This window comes from Cricetulus griseus, chromosome 2, assembly GCF_003668045.3.
Source record: "Cricetulus griseus strain 17A/GY chromosome 2, alternate assembly CriGri-PICRH-1.0, whole genome shotgun sequence".
NCBI lineage: Eukaryota > Metazoa > Chordata > Mammalia > Rodentia > Cricetidae > Cricetulus > Cricetulus griseus.
Window position 1 is genome coordinate 20153379 of NC_048595.1, and position 16573 is coordinate 20169951.

A 16573-nucleotide genomic window follows, 5' to 3' on the forward strand; every position below is an offset into this window, starting at 1 on the left:
GCAGAGCCGAGGCTGGCCGGCTGAGGTCACAGGAAGGCCCCTTCTAGCCTGAAACGTGATCTCGGGATGTGGAGCCTGCCAACCTGCCCCGACCCTGGGCCAGCTAAGATGAAAGGCTGCCTGTCTCCAGCTTCCAGACACCACCACCAACAACAACCCCCACTAACTCCCCAATCAACACGTACCCCCTCACCCCATCCCACCCCCACCCCCCACCCCCGCCCCAGGCCCTTGTACCTCCAACTTGGAGAGCAGCGAAGCTGCTTGCAGCTGGCTGGAGCCAGTTGCTGGACTCCCCACTCCTCTTATATCATCCCACCCTCCCTTCCTTCTTCAGCTTGGTGGACCCAGAGAGGGCTGATGACCTGCATGAGGTCACACAGCAAGTTGGAGGGGCTGAGCCAAGACTGGCCACAAAGTCTGGACTTTGACTCCAGACTTCCTTGTCATTCCCAGAAACTCACTGCTGGGAGGCTTATCCTGGGGACTTGGAGGGATCTAGGGCCAGGAAGGACAGTTCAGAGCTGTATCTGTTTGAAGTCACAGCACAACTTAATGTTGACTAAAGTCCGGGCTTTTTTTTTTTTTTTTTTTTGCTTTTGCTTTGTTTTGTCTTTTTAAGACCAGAAGAAAATTCCAGGCCCCTGCTTAAGCCTGGACTTGCCCTGCTGGCAGGGGAGGAATGCAGCTCTGGCCACCACAGCTGCCGGTGACCATCTGCAGTCTCAGCGCTTGCTGTTCTCATCCCAGCAGGCACTGGGACAAAGGCCTTTTCTCAGGCCTGTCCTTTCCGGGCCCCTAAGCCACCTCCTCACAGACAAACCTGCTAAGTCACTGTCCTCTCTGAGCCTTAGTGTCCTTTCTGTAAAATGGGGGCAGTGTGTCTCCCTGACCTACTTCCCAACTGCTTTTTGAGGTTTCAAGAGCCAAAGTGACCTTGGAACCATGACCTTGGAGTTCTTCCTCCAGGACTTACCTCCTCTCAGTCCCTCCAGCCTCCAGCCCTGTGCCCTTCTGCTTTCCCCGGCAGCCCAGTCCAGCCTCGGTCAGCTAGCTATCATTTTGGGAAGCCTGCCCTACCTCCAGTCCCTGCTGGCTTCATCAGGATATTTATCACCATTGTAATGAAATAGTTAAACTGTGTTATTGGATCTGTCTCCTCGAAAAAAGGAAACAACGGCAGCTGACACTGAGTGCTCATTGCATTCCAGGCATATAGGTGCTGTTAATGTTCCCATCTTACAGATGACAAAAAAGAACATAAAAGGTCCTATCACTCGCCTTAAGTCACAGGAAACTGAAGGTCGAGCCAGGACTCACCACAAGTCAGCTGCAAACCCAGACTGCCATTCCATACCCGAGGCTGTAGCAGTGTACCGCTAATGATGTCTCCCCAGCTCCCAGCCCAGCAGCCAGCATCCACTCAGTGATCCATTAAGTTGGCTGAACGCATACACAAATGGCTGAGGGATGTACATGAATGTCTGGAGAATAAAGTATCTTCCTGGTTGAGCTGGGGAGGTGGTGAGTATGGGTCCCCACTCTGGACTATTATAAAGAACAATTACTACATTCTTTCTGCAGTAGGGAAGCCACCTGGGATATCACCTTTGATTCTTTCCCCCATTTCATCTGCCGGAGCCAACCTGTCCCCACTAGAACCCCAGCATCTGCTTGGTGTCTCCCAGTGTGTACCCCTTCCTCCCCACCTCTTTTTTTTTTTAACTTCATGTGTATGAGTGTTTTGATTGCATGTCTGTGCAGCGTGTGCATGCAGAACCTACAGAATCCAGAAGAGGGCATCAGATCCCCGGGAACAGGAGTAAGAGTTGTGAGTTGCCGTGTAGGTGCTGGGAATCAAACCAGGGTCCTAGGAAGAAAAAACGGTCCTCTTAGCCACTGAACCATCGCTCCCGTCCCTCCTCCCCACCTCTCAGCCAGGTCAAGTTTTCTATGTAGCAGAGGGAAGGTGACCTTGAACTTTTATTCTTCCTGCCTCCACCTCCAAAGTGCTGCAATTACCCTCCATCAGGCCCAACTCTTTCCCCCCCCTACAGGTATATGTGTTTGGGGAGAGAAAGAAATGGGGGCAATGGAGAACAGTGAATAAGGATCTATATGGGTCCATACATGACACAGCACAGTGTGGAGGTCATGGGATTATCTTTCAGGAATCAGTTCTGTCTCTTCACCGTGGGTTCCAGGCATTGAACACAGGCTTTTACCTCTTTGCCCTAAGTACCTTTACCCAATAAGATGTCTCATCAGCCCCAGGCCAGTTCTTTCTCTTGGATTTTGTGCCAAGTTCCTCATAGATCGTCTCTGTCTCTAACATGCACGTCTAAAGTGGGCATAATAGCTCACGCCTTTTATCCCAGCACTCAGGAAGCAGAGGCAGGAGGATCTCAGTGAGTTTAAGGCCAGCCTGGTCTACATAGTGTGTGAGTTCCAGGACAGCCAGGGCTGCATAATGAGAACCTGTCTTGAAACACACCACCCAAAATAAAAAAGTGCACCCCTGAAAACAGACAGCTAATTATGTCACCTCTCATGCCCTCCACTGGAATGGCTCTCCAGTGCCTTCTGGGTAAAACTCACACTTCTCACCAAAGATTCCACACTCATGACCCTGCTGCCCTCGACCCAGCCTTACCTCCTGCAATCTCCTCATGGCTCCACATGTCCTGTGCCCAAGCTCCCATAAGGTATAAACAAGGAAACAGACAAAGAGGGGTCCAGGTCCTACTCCTACCACCTGACAGCTGTAGTTTCACCCCTCCTGAAGTATGGACGAAATCACAGCATCTCACTAGGTCGGTGTGAGTGTTCCATAGTTGCTTTGGCCCTGAGCAGTGGCTATATTCTTATACTTCCCTTTATTTAGTCTGTTTGTGCAGTGTGTGCCCGAGCACGTGAGTGGAGGTCAGAGAACAACCTTAGGTGCTGAGTTCTTTCTCTACCATGTGGATCTCTTGTAGCCCAGGGTTTCCTGAAACTGGGTCCATAACCTTGAGTCTCTGAACCTTCTTTTTCCATCTCCCAAGTATGGGGATCATAGCAGGGGTGCCACCATGTCTAGTACACGTGTTGCTGGGGATCCAACCCCGGGTTATCCTAGGCAAACACTCCGCTCTCTGAAGTACATCCTTCACTCTGCTCTCTGAGGTACATCTTTACCCTGTTTCTTATTATTTATTTGTTTATTTATTTTGAGACAAGGTCTCTCTGGGTAGCCCAGGCTGGCCTAGAACTCACCATGTAGTTCAGTCTGGCCTCAAACTACAGTTCACCTCAGCCTCCTGTGTAAAATGTAAAATGTAAGTGTAAACAAGTGTAAAATGCCATGCCTGACATCACCAAGGACTTTATTTATTTATTTATTTTTGTTCTTTGACATTTTTGTACATGTATATAATGACTTTTTTTTTTCAGACAAGGTTTCTCTGTGTAACAGTCCTAGCTGTCCTGGAACTAGCACTGTAGACCAGGCTGGCTTTGAACTCACACAGATCCGCCTGCCTCTGCCTCCTGAGTGCTGGGAATAAAGATGTAGGCCACCACTGCCCAGCTGTATAATGACTTTTGGGGTTTTTTGTTTGTTTGTTTTACAGTACTGTGACTACTTCTGGAGTGTGGATGACATCACACCATCTCACAGAGTCCCTGCGAGGAATCAATGGCTGCCTTGGTCTCAGCAATCACTATAATTCCCTCTCATCCTCCTTCCCTCTTTTGCTGAGGCACTTTGTCTCTAAACCAGTCCCCTACCTTCTCATGTCTGTGTGTGTGTGTCCCACTGAGTTTAGTTAGTTACTTACCTGAGCATGCATGAGAGTTTGCTTACTGGGGCCATGCTATTAAAGAAAAGGACATCTCTCCCCATCAACCATTAACTGTCAGAAGTACCTCAAAGAGTGGCCTCACCAGCCGACCCCTCATCCATGATGAAATGACTAAGTGAGCATTTTTTTCTTTTAAAGACTAAAAAAAAAAATGTGTGTGTGTGTGTGTGTGTGTGTGTGTGTGTGTGCGCGCGCACGTGCACGCACGCGTGAGCTCCCACGCACTCCCACACACACTCTCATGTGCATGAGGATTTGTACAAGTGTGAGCAGCGGTACCTGAGGAGTCCTGAAGAGGGCATTGGATCTCCTGGAGCAGGAGTTACAAGTGGAATTGGGGTACCCCACGTAGGGGCTGAAATACTACTGAGCCTTCTGCCTCAGCCTTCTAACTGGTGGGTTACTGCTGTGAACCATTAGGCCTGGTCTCCAAGGGCATTTCCTATTGGCAGTCTTCCTGACCCCTCATGGCAAGCTCACATGGCCCCTTGTGGAGGAAATCCTCCTGATAGCCACATACCTCTTCTCAGATGAAGTCAGCCTGCCTCTCCAGGCTCCATTGCACTTTGAACCTCTATAAAACACCCTGGATGCTGCTGGCTGTGGGTATTGTCCTTCCCAAAATACACAGAGTGTGGCATACAGCAGGCACTCAGCAGATGCTAATTGGATTGGATCCAGTCACCATGCCACTAACTCTACTGTTTTTTGTTTATTGAGACAGGATTTCACTGTGTAGCCTTGGCTAGCCTTGAACTCACAACATAGGCCAGGCTGATCTCAAATTTACAGAGATCTGCCTGCTTCTGCTTCCTGAATACTGGGATTAAAGTCATGTACCATGGGGCTAAAGGTTAAGAGAATTAGTTGCCCTTCCAGAGGACTGGGATTCAATTCCTAGAACTCATGTGGCAGCTCACAACTGTCTATAACTCCAGTGTGGATCTGACACCATCACACCAAAGTGCATAAAATAAAATTAAATAGCCATGCATTGGTGGTGCACGCCTTTAATCCCAGCACTCGGGAGGCAGAGGCAGGTGGATCTCTGTGAGTTCGAGACCAGCCTGGACCACAAGAGCTAGTTCCAGGACAGCCTCCAAAGCCACAGAGAAACTCTGTCTCGAAAAACCCCAAAATAAATAAATAAATAAATAAATAAATAAATTTTTTTAAGGCAAATGCCACCATATCCAGCACCTTTTTTGGTACTGTTTTTTTGGTTTTGTTTGTTTATTTGTCTGTTTGAGACAGGGTCTTACTATGTATATTGTGGTTGGCCTGGAATTTGCTATGTAGACCAGGGTTACAGAAACCTGCCTGCCTGGCTTCCTCAGTGCTGGGATTGAAGACGTGTACCACTACAGCCAGCTTTTTAAAATTTTACTTATTTATTTATTTTATGTACATTGGTGTTTTGCCTACATATATGTCTGTGTGAGGGTTTCAGATCTTGGAGTTACAGACAGTTGTTAGACGTCATCTGGGTGCTGGGAATTGAACTTGGGATTGTCTGGAAGAACAGTCAGTGCTCTTAACTGCTGAGCTCTCTCTCCAGCTCCCCACACCCAGCTTTTTTTTTTTTTTTTCTTTTGAGACTGGGTTTCTCTGTGTAGCATTGGCTGGCCTGGAACTTGCAATGTAGACCAGGCTGGCCTGGAACTCACAGAGATTCTCCTGCCCCTGCCTCCCCAGTAATGAGATTAAAGGTGTGTGCCACCACTGTTTTTCTCCTGGGTCTTTGTTGTTGTGAATTTTTGCTTTGTTTTAAATTTTACGAATTATTATCACTGTAGGTATACATGATGTGTGGTGGGAGGCATGTTCTCTCCACCCTCTCAAACAGGACTCTGTGTAGTCCTGGCTGTCCTGGAGCTCACTATATGGACCAGGCTGGCCTCAAATTTACAGAGATCTGCCTCTGTCTCCTCAATTCTGGGAGTAAACACGTGTGGCGCCGTGCCTGGCTGGTTTTCTCACCTTTCTATGGATTGTTAGGGATTGAACTCCGGTGGCCAGGTTTGCACAGCAAGCACCTTTCCTGGATGAGCTCTTGCCAGCCCTTGTTTTATGTTTGTTTGCGAAAGGGTCTTGCTATATAACCCAGGTAGGCCTTGAACTCCCAGCAATCCTCCTAACTCAGCATTCCAAGCTCTGGGATCACAGGCATGAACCACTTTACCCAGCCTGCCAGTGCCTTTCCTTAGTCCCTGGCAGGGGAGGGGATTGTGCAGGAACTGGTGCCTGGTGTCCTCTAGATCTGGTGCAGGTTCTGTGGTGTGTGGGAGTGGGAGTGGGTGGGGGAAACTCCTGGCTCCCATCTCTGCCAAGCTCTCTCTTCCCTGAGCGGAAGATTGGGAAGAGGAGGAGAGCCCAGGTGCTGAACAGAGCAGGTGGCGCCTAGCTGGAGTTGGGCGTGGGGAGAGCTGGCAGGCTGCAGCTCCTCTAAGACCAGGGCTAGGCCCTGCAGGACCGGGCCTCACAGCTAGTCCCCTCCTGCAGTGCCCCACCCCATCCTGGCACCTGGATTAAGTGACTTTTCAAGTTGTAAAACTGCATCTTGATTGCAAAGGGGTAGAATCCAAGCCTGGCCCCGTCTCTGCTGAGCAAGGAGAAAGGGGGCGGGTTTCCTTTAATTCCTCTTTGTGCTGTCACATGCCCAGCAGAGAAGGTAAGGAGAAGTCACAAAGCCTGTGGGAGGTCATTGTCCCCAGCCTTTGCTTCAGTTACTGTTCCTGTCACTTACTTTCCTTAAACCTTCTCTCTCTCCCTTCCTTCCTTTCCTTAAAGATTTTATTTATTTATTATGTATACATTCTGCTTCCATGTATATCTGCACACCAGAAGAGGGCACCAGATCTCATAATGGATGGTTGTGAGCCACCATGTGGTTGCTGGGAATTGAACTCAGGATCTCTGGAAGAGCAGTCGGTGCTCTTAACCTCTGAGCCATCTCTCCAGCCCCCTCCCCCCCTTGTTTTTTCAAGACAAGAGTTTCTCTGTGTGTAGCCTTGGCTGTACTGGACCTCACTTTGTAAACCAGACTTGCCTCCAATTCACAGAGATCTGCCTACTTCTGCTTCCCAAGTGCTGGGACTAAAGGAGTGCACCATACCTAGCTTTTTTTTTTTTTGAGACAGGGTTTCTTTGTGTAGTATATGTAGACCAGGCTGGCCTCAAACTCAGAGATCCTCTAGCCTCTGCTTCCCGAGTGCTGGGTGAAAAGTTTCTACACCCGGATAAGCCTATCCGCCAATAGAACAATCCAAATTAGACCACATGAAACCGAAGTCCATGTTTAGCTGGGTGTTGGTGGCGCATGCCTTTAATCCCAGCACTCGGGAGGCAGAGGCAGGCAGATGTCCGTGAGTTCCAGGCCAGCCTGGTCTCCAGATCGAGTGCCAGGATAGGCTCCAAAGCTACACAGAGAAACCCTGTCTCAAAAAAACAAAAAAAAAAAAAAAAAAGAAAGAAAGAAAAGAAAAAGTCCATGTTTAATGGATACAGCATTCCTGGGTGGCCTTCCAGCCCCCAAGAGAGGAGATGGGAAAGGAAGACCAGAAAACCCACAAGTCCGGTTTCTAGGGGACAGTTTAAATACCCTGTGGGAGTTGTCTTGAGCATCTCTGGGGGAGGGGCTTTCTGAGATGCAGCAGGGTGTGGAGGGAGATGGGGGAGGGGAGCTTGGGTGGAATTTCCACCATAACATCCCAGACTCTTTGGGTTTATGGATGTCAGCGACTGGGGCAAAACTTTTATCATAACACTGGGATTAAAGGTGTATGCCACCATGCCCAGCTTCTTTTTTTTTTTTTTTTTTTTTTTTTTTTTTTTTTTTTTTAGTTTTTCGAGACAGGATTTCTCTGTGTAGCTTTGGAGCCTATCCTGGCACTCGCTCTGGAGACCAAGCTGGCCTCGAACTCAGAGATCCACCTGCCTCTGCCTCCTGAGTGTCAGCCTTAAAGGCGTGCGCCACCACCTCCTGGCTCCACGCCCAGCTCTTTAGACCCTCTCCTGATGACCCACTTTCCTCAGGATGAAGTATCAACTCCTATACAGCCCTCAGAGCCCAGAGTAGTCTGCTTCTTGCTTCATCTGATTTGCTTGTGTTTGTTTTGAGACAAGGGGTTCACTATAACCCTGACTGGCCTGGAATTTGCTATGTAGACCATGTGGCTTGGAACTCAGTCTCTGCAATACTGTGATAAGGGTGTGTACCACCACATCCAGCTGCTTCATCTTTTTTTTTTTTTTTAAGTTTTATTTATTTATTGTGTATACAGTGTTCTGCCTTCAAGTATGCCAGCAATTCAGAAGAGGAACCGGATTTCATTATGGATGGTTGTGAGCCACCATGTGGTTGCTGGGAATTGAACTCAGGACCTCTAGAAGAGCAGCCAGTGCTCTTAACCTCTGAGCCATCTCTCCAGCCCCATCTTTTTTTTTTTTTTTTAATGGAATTTTCTTTGTTTTTGTTTTTTGTATTGTTTTGTTCTTATCCAAGACAGGGTTTCCTCTGTGTAGCCTTTGTTGTCCTGAAACAAGCTCTGTATATCATGCTGGCCTTGAACTCACAGAGATCTGCCTGCCTCTGACTCCTGAATGCTGGGATTACAGGCAAGGCCTGGTTGGTTTGTTGTCATGACATAGGGTCTCTTGTAGGAAGACAAAGAGTTCTGGGCCATCCTGGGCTCCCAAGTGCTGGAATTTTCAGGCATGTGAAATTATACCTGTCTCTTGTTTTTTTGAGACAGGATGCTGCCATGTAGCCCAGGCTAAGCTCAGATTCATGCATGATCTTAGCCCTCTACATGCTGAGATTATAGCAGGCCTGTGCCTCTGTGTCAGACTGTGGTTGGTGCCTTTGAAACCTACAAAACCCTTTGCCTATCACAGGTTATGCCTGGTCTCCCAAATGTTTCCCCTTTCTTTCTTTTTCCCCTTCCCTCCTCCTTCCAGGTCCCCCGCCACCACCACTTTACCTAGGCCTTTGCACATGCTAGGTACAGACCCTATCACCCAGCCCTTGGATTTTTGAGATGGAATCTTGTTATCTAGCCCAGGTTGGCCTCAAACTTAGAATCCTGTCTTCACCTCCTGAGTGCTGGGCTGCAGGCATGCACCACCTTGCCTAGCTCCATATGTCATCCTGTAACAGCCATATCACGCTTATACCCGTGATTCATGGTGACTTGCCATTGGTGCAGTGTGAGGGAGCGGCTGCAAATCACTCCTGCTCTTCACACCTGCTCATTTCTTCCAAGTTTTGAGTGCACCTCACCTCCTAGAACAAACTTCCCTTGACCACTCCTACACTGGGTCAGGTCCTCTGACCCCATGGTTCACACACCTTTACTTTGGAGCTTCTCCCAGCAGCAATTAGACAATTACCATACCTCTGTAAGCTCAATTTCCATGGTTCTAGGATTGTTGTTTTTTTTTTTTTCCTCTTCTCTTCAGCAAGTGCTGAAGGTGGAACCCAGGGCTTTGTGTGTGCTAGGCAATTACTTTTATCAAATGAATTATATACCAAGCCCTGATAAATGGTTTTGCAAAAAATGTTTTTTAATTTTGTATTTTAGCCAGGTGTTGGTGGCGCATGCCTTTAATCCCAGCACTCGGGAGGCAGAGGCAGGCGGATGTCCGTGAGTTCAAGGCCAGCCTGGTCTCTAGAGCAAGTGCCAGGATAGGCTCCAAAGCTACACAGAGAAACCCTGTCTCGAAAAACAAAAAACAAAAAATTTGTATTTTATTTTATTTATAGACAGGGTTTCTCTGTATGGCCCTGGCTGTCCTGGAACTAGCTCCATAGACCAGGCTGGCCTTGAATTTAGAGATCTGCCTGCATCTGCCTCCCGAGTACTGGGATTAAAGGTGTGCACCTGTTTGATTTTATTTCTATTACATTTATGTATTTGTTTGTGGTTTTTCAAGATAGGGTTTCTCTGTATAACAGTCCTGGATGTCCTAGAACTCACTTTGTAGACCACGCTGTCCTCAAACTCACAAAGATCAACTTCTTCTCCCCCCTAGGTGTTCGGAATTAAAGACATATGCCACTGAGCCCTGTTTTATTTTATGTTTAATTTCTATTAAAAATTAAAGGGGAAAAAAAGCAAGATAGTGACACAAACAAAAATAATAATAATTTTAGCCGAGCGTTGGTGGCGCACGCCTTTAATCCCAGCACTCGGGAGGCAGAGGCAAGTGGATCTCTGTGAGTTCGAGACCAGCCTGGACTACAAGAGCTAGTTCCAGGACAGCTTCCAAGCCACAGAGAAACCCTGTCTTGAAAAACCAAAAAGAATTTAAAGGGTGCGTGCATTTGTATACGTGTATGCCATGTATGTGGGTGCCTGAGGAGGCCAGAAGAGGGTTTCAGATCTCCTGGTGCTTCAGCTGCAAGTATTTGTGAGCCACCCAATATGGTGCTGGGAGCCAAATTTGGGTTCTCTGGAAGAGCAGGAAGTGCTCTTAACTACTAAGCCAAGTCTCCAGGCCTCAGAAACACTTTTTAGAGAAAAATACCTATGGAAGAATGCTCACATCAAATACAAACCTTGATGAATTGTCACCCAAGTGGCAGAAGCCAGACAACATACCTTCCCTCATTTCCTATATCTAGAAGCCCCTTCCTGTCCTTCAGCTTTGACCATTGTTAATTTGTTTTGTTTTGATACAGGGTCTCATGTAGCCCAGGCTGGCCTGGAAAGGCCGAGGTAGCTGAGAATGGCCTTGAACTCCTGATCCTGCTGTCTCCACCTTCTAAGGGCTGGGACTGACAAGGTATGCCACAAGGTATGTCAGATTTATTTGATGCTGGGTATTGAACCCAGGGATTCCTGCATGCTAGGCAAGCTCTCCCCCAAGAGCTACACTCCCAGCCTGTATGTATGCTAGTCTTTTTCACTCTTGTACTCTCAGTACCAGCGCAGAGCCAGAATTAGCAGACACCCATGGGTTTGTTGAATGAATGAACGAGTTGGAGATACTGTTTAGGGATCTTTTTAAAAAAATAATTTATACTTTATTTGCATTGGTGTTTTGCCTGCATATGTGTCTGTGTCAGATCTTGGGAGTTACAGACAGTTGTGAGCTGTCATGTGGGTGCTGGGAATAAAACCTGAGTCCTCTGGGAAGACCAGTCAGTGCTCCCAACCGCTGTGCCATCTCTCCAGCCCTCTGTTTAGGGATCTTAATCAGTTACTTTTCTCTGCCTTTTAAAGAATTAAAAGACAGGAAAATCTGCCAAACAGAGAGAAGACTACAGAAGCCAAGGTCTGCTCTCTCCTGGAGGACTGGGCGTTTTAGCAGGGGTAGGGGTAGGGTTGAGAGGGGGCTTTCTTTCCCCAATTAAAGTTTGGCCAGTTTGGAAAAACATAGGGAGGGTGATAGGTCTGAAAGTTTGGGGTAACCAAGTCCTAATCTGGCCTTCAATTTGACAGACTGGTCCGAAGATTGGGGATGGGGTGCTACTGGTGACCCTACTGGTCGGAGAAAAAGCCGACTAGGCCTCTGTCTCAGAACAAAATGGTGAAGAAGAAGCCAGACATCTCAGAAATTCACCATCTTTATCACCTAGTCATGCCCTAACCCTGCCTGTCTATCAGACACTCACTCCCTCTAACTCCTAGTCCCTCGACACTTAATTCATCAAAGAAGGCCACATGGAATCCAGTGTTCTTCAGTTGTAGTCCCAGCTTGGTGTGACCCCAAGGAGGTCTCTTCTGCTTTCTGGGTCTCAGTTTGTGGAAGAAGAGAGGCTGGACTAATGATCTCCTTAGGGCTTTTCCAAATGTGGCATCTGGAGCAAGATTAACCCCTGGGGTTCAGGCCCTACACCACTGGGAGTTATTCCTGTTTCCTGGTTGAAAATGAGGCCCTGAGGGGTTTGGAAACTCGATCTTTGCACAAGGTCAGAACCTGGGCCTGAGAGTCAGGAGACAGAGGTTTGAGTCCAGGGCCGACCTCTGGGTGAGCTTGGCTCAGTCCCTTCCTCTTCCTGGTCCTCCCAGAGAACTTCACCTGGCAGGAAAAGGGTTGTGGGAGAATGGTTGAGTTGGCGCCAGGCCTCTAAGCACTAAGGTTTAGTTCCTGGGGAAGGGCAGCTTTCTGGCTCTGGGTTCAACTCTGCCAGGCAACTGGGAGGGGGGAGGGAGAAAAACACATGGTCTGATACGGCCCAGGGTAAGGGAACTCACAGTCTGGCCAGGGACCCAGTGTTCAGCCAGGAACCAAATGGAAAATAGACTGATGTTCCAAGTGATTCTCAGTGTGCAGGGCTAGAGGAGATGCACTGGGGAGCTCTGAGTGGGTTATAGAAGACCCCAGGGTTGGTGTGGGGGAGGCAGAAATGGCTTCCTGGGGGAGAAGATTTTTGAAATTGGCAGGGCAGTCAGTCCAGTGGTGCCCCCAGAGATGGGAGGAGGCAGGAAGAAGGAAATTGGGTCCAGGTGACCACAGAGCAGCAGCTTGGCCTGGTATAGGAGAGGTGGGGCTCGCCTGTGGGAGCTTGGACAACAGCCACAGCTGGGCCACAGAGGGAAAGGGGGAGGCGGGGACTGGCCTCCGCACTGTGAAACACCATCTTCTCAGGCCACAGATGCAGTTACGAACTGGAGGAGCTGCTCTCTGGACAGCCCCAGGGCCCTGTCTGGCTGTCCTAGCTCTGCAGGACAAAGGTGAGAAGCACCGTTGTCTCTGGCCTCAGTCCCTCCTTAGCTCCTTCTATAGGGGCCATCGAGACACCTTCAATTTGGATGACAGGCCCTTTCTGGCATTCCAAACAGAGGCCACACAGAACATGTCTGTGTCTCATTCCTCAGGCGGATGACTGAGGCCAGTGGCTGTTAGCCAGATTAGGGGAAAGTCTAAGATACTGATAATGGGCACCAGAGCTGGAGTCAAAAGCGTGACTGCCAGGGTTTGATTCTGTTACTTATAAACTGAGCAGCCTCAGGCAAGTCTCTCAAACCTTGCTGTGCCTCTGTTTCCTCACCTGAAAAGTGGGATACTAAGATTACTTCCTGGGCATTGTGAGAGTTAAACTGGGAGCTGGGTGTGTGACGCTGAGATACACGGAAGCACAGCCAGCTCAGAGGCGGCTCAGTTAACAGACACCCGTGTCACGCCAGTCTCAGCACAGGCTACTTCACCTCTAAAATGGAGCGGGTAGTTCCTGCCTTCTGAGGCCCTTGTTACTCAGACGGACAAACTGTTCCTTTCAAGAACACACTGGAGGCCCTTCCAGGCCCCACCTCCCTGCCCCATTCCTCAGCACCCACTCCTGGTGAACAGCTGCCTTTGGCTACTCCTCAGGCCCAGGAATCTACACTGGCAGTGTGGTTTGGACTAGGGAAGGGCATGCCCACACCCTGTCAGCTGGCTCAGGGATTCTAGGATCCTTGGTCAAGCCAGAGCTGTTTTGAAAGGAAGTGAGGGTGGACCCTTGCTGGGCTTCCCCTCCCAGTCTCTCTGATTCTTCATTCTGTGAGGGAAGAACCAGTGAAGGAAGGCTGGGGTGACCTTTTGAAGTATTGAGGCCCCAGGTCCCTGATTACCTGGACTTAATTAGGTCCTCTAAATTAAATCAGGATGGGGCTGGAGAGATGGTTCAGAGGTTAAGAACACCAACTGCTCTTCCAGAGAGCCTGAGTTCAATTCCCAGCAACCACATGGTGGCTCACAACCATCCATTATGAGATCTGGTGCCCTCTTCTGATGTGCAGATATACATGGAAGCAGAATGTTGTATACATAATAAATAAAATCTAAAAAATAAATAAATAAAAAAAAAGGAAGTAAGCTGGGTGTTGGTGGCACACGCCTTTAGTCCCAGCACTAAAGGCAGAGTCAGGCAGATCTCTGTGAGTTCAAGGCCAGCCTGGTTTACAGAGTGAGTTCCAGGACAGGCTCCAAAGCTACAGAGAAACCCTGTCTCAAAAAAAAAAAAAAAAAAAAAAAAAAAACCAAACCAACCAAACAAACAAAAAAAAAACACCACCAACAGCAACAAAACCAACAATAAAGGAAGTAAGCTGGGCATGGTGACTTACTCATTTAATCTTAGCACACAGGGTCTCCAGCCCCACAAGCCGAATGAGTAAAATAAGATCATCACCATGGAACACATCTATAAACTCTCCCACAAAGCAGCCAATGAGCATTAGCTGTCAGCTATTCTGCACACATAACTCCAATTTGTATGAATGCAGAGAGGAGAACTTACTGGGTAAGAGAACTAGGGTGTGGAAGGCTTCCTGCGGGAGGGGCATCCATGTTGGACCTTTAGGGATAAGTGGGAGAGGGCATTCCAGGAGACAAAGGAAATGACCTGTTTGGGTGTGGCTGGCTGGGAGGAGCAAGTAGAAAATCAGCTGGAGGAGCCTTTGGGGGTGCTTCAAGGACCATGTTGTCAGAGCTTGGACTGTGGGTGCAAAACAGGACTCTGGCTGTTTTAGAGAGACCTTGCTGACTGTGGTGTGGAGAATGAACCGGAAGGGAGAGTCTGGAGGTCATGCTGGGGAGGAGATCTGAGCATACTCCCGGTGGGAGGGCCCCTTCCCCCCACCTCTGGTTCAGCTCTGACCTCTCCTACTTCCTGCCTTCCCAAGTGTGTACTTGTTCCTTTGCCTGGAACATCTTCGTCCTCCCTTTGTCTGGCTTACTCCTTGCCCTTCAGATCCCAGCAGCTTGTCCTCCTGGGATGCTGCTAGACACCCCCATTTAGGTTAGGTCCTCCTCTGCACTTTCAGACCTGTGGCCTTCCTGACTGGACTCTGACCTAGGGCAGGGACTTTGCACCTGCCCTTTGTTGTGTCCAGAATGCCTGCTGTGGCTCAGTGCTGGCACCCAGGGTACCCTGTCTATGATTCACGAAATGAGCGTTGTGAGCCTGTTGGGACAGGTATTGAGAGTGGGAGTGCCCATGAGGAGGTCAGCAGTGACAGTGAAAAGAGATGGGGTAGAGTGGACAGGGACAGGGCTGAGGAGAGGCGAGCACGAGGGGAAAGGAAGAGTGGACTAGGACTCAGAGGTCTGGGTTGTCCCCATCATCCCCACCCCCACTCATTTCGATAAGCCCCGCTTTTAGCCAAGATAGGAAGCTTGAAGGAGGGGTTGGCAATAGGGAGAGGAAGCAGAGGAGGCCAGGAGCAGGAGGCTGGGGCCCTGGCACATGCTCTCCAGAATGCTCCTGTCTGCCCACCGGTGGAACCATATCGGGACTCTATAAAAATGTCTTCGGCATTATGGACATAGTCAATCCTCGGCATGCTTCCCTGGTAAGCATGAAGCCCTGGGTTTGATCCCCAGCACCTCATTAAATTGAGTGTAGCGGTGTGCACCTATAATTCCAACACTCCTGAGATGGAGGCAGGAGGGTGAGAAGTGGAAGGTGAGCCTCAGCTACATGTGCAGTTAAAGGGCCAACATGGGATACATAACACCAGTGATTGAGAGCCAGCGCCCTGCGCTCTTCCAGAGAACTGGAGTTCAGTTCCCAGCACCCATGTCGCACAACAGAATGTAATTTCTGTTCCAGGCGAATCTGATACCTTTTTCTCTTCTCCTTGAGCACCCACAGAGTTGTGATATACATTTACACACACACACACACACACACACACACACACACACACACACACGCACACGCACACGCACACACACACACAAATAAAATGAAAATAAATCTCAAACAAACAAACAAACAAAAACTTACCAAGCCAGACAGGGTGTCATGCCCCTTTAATCCCATTACTGAGGAGGCAGTGGCAGGTGGATCTCTGAGTTCAAGGACAGCCTGGTCTCAAAAAAAAGAAAAAAAAGAAAAAAAATCATGACAGATGTGGTAGCCTACACCTTTAATTCCACAGGCAAGACAGATGTCTATATTTGAGGCAAGCCTGGTCTACACAGATAGTACTAGGCCAGCCAGGGCTACATAGTGAGACTAAGTTTAAATAAATTAACAGATAGGAACACTTACTGATCTTGCAAAGGTCCCAGTTCAGTTCCCAGCACACACTTCGAGCAGCTCACAATTTATTCTATCTCCAGCTACAAGGGATTCGATGCTCTCTGCCCTCCTCTGGCCTCTGCGGGCACCTCTGTACATGTCGGTCACATACATTCACACAGGCATACACATACACATAGATAAATAATTTAAAAGTGGGATGTGTTGATAAAATGCTTGCCACACAAGGAGCAACAAGAGTCTATAATCCCAGGGGAAGGAAGACAGGAGGAGCCCTGGGGCTTGATAGCCATCCAGCCAGTATAGCTGAACTGGTAAACTCCAGACTCAGTGAGAAACCCTGTGTCAAAAAATAAGGTGGTGTTAGCCTCAGCAGCATACTAAAATTGGAATGATAAGGAGAAGATTAGCATGGCCCCTGGGCAAGGATGACACTCAAGTTCTCTAGAAGCATCCCATAAGGCGGGGGGAAATGATAAGGTGGAGAGTGATTGAGAAAGACACTTGAAGATTGAGCTCTGGCCTCCACACATGTGGAGGTACACACGCTACACATGTGTATACACTCGAATACAGAGCTGCCTCCTTAATGCTGGTCACCTGAAACAGACTGACTCATTGTTTTGTTTGGTTGCAGGAAAGATCTCACTGTGTAACCCAGACTGGTCTTGAATTCATAATCCTTCTGCCCCAGCTTCCTAAGTGCTGAGATTATAGGCTTGTGCCACCTTGCCAAAAGCTCTTTCTTTGGGTG

At 48.6% G+C, this 16573-nt stretch overlaps 1 non-coding gene across 1 annotated transcript; it reads left to right on the top strand.

Moving 5' to 3' along the window:
* The first annotated feature begins 16177 nt into the window (after positions 1–16177).
* LOC113830765 lies at positions 16178–16282 on the top strand. The gene has a single exon (XR_003482094.1). It is a non-coding gene; the product is annotated as a U6 spliceosomal RNA (small nuclear RNA).
* Positions 16283–16573: the final 291 nt, after the last annotated feature.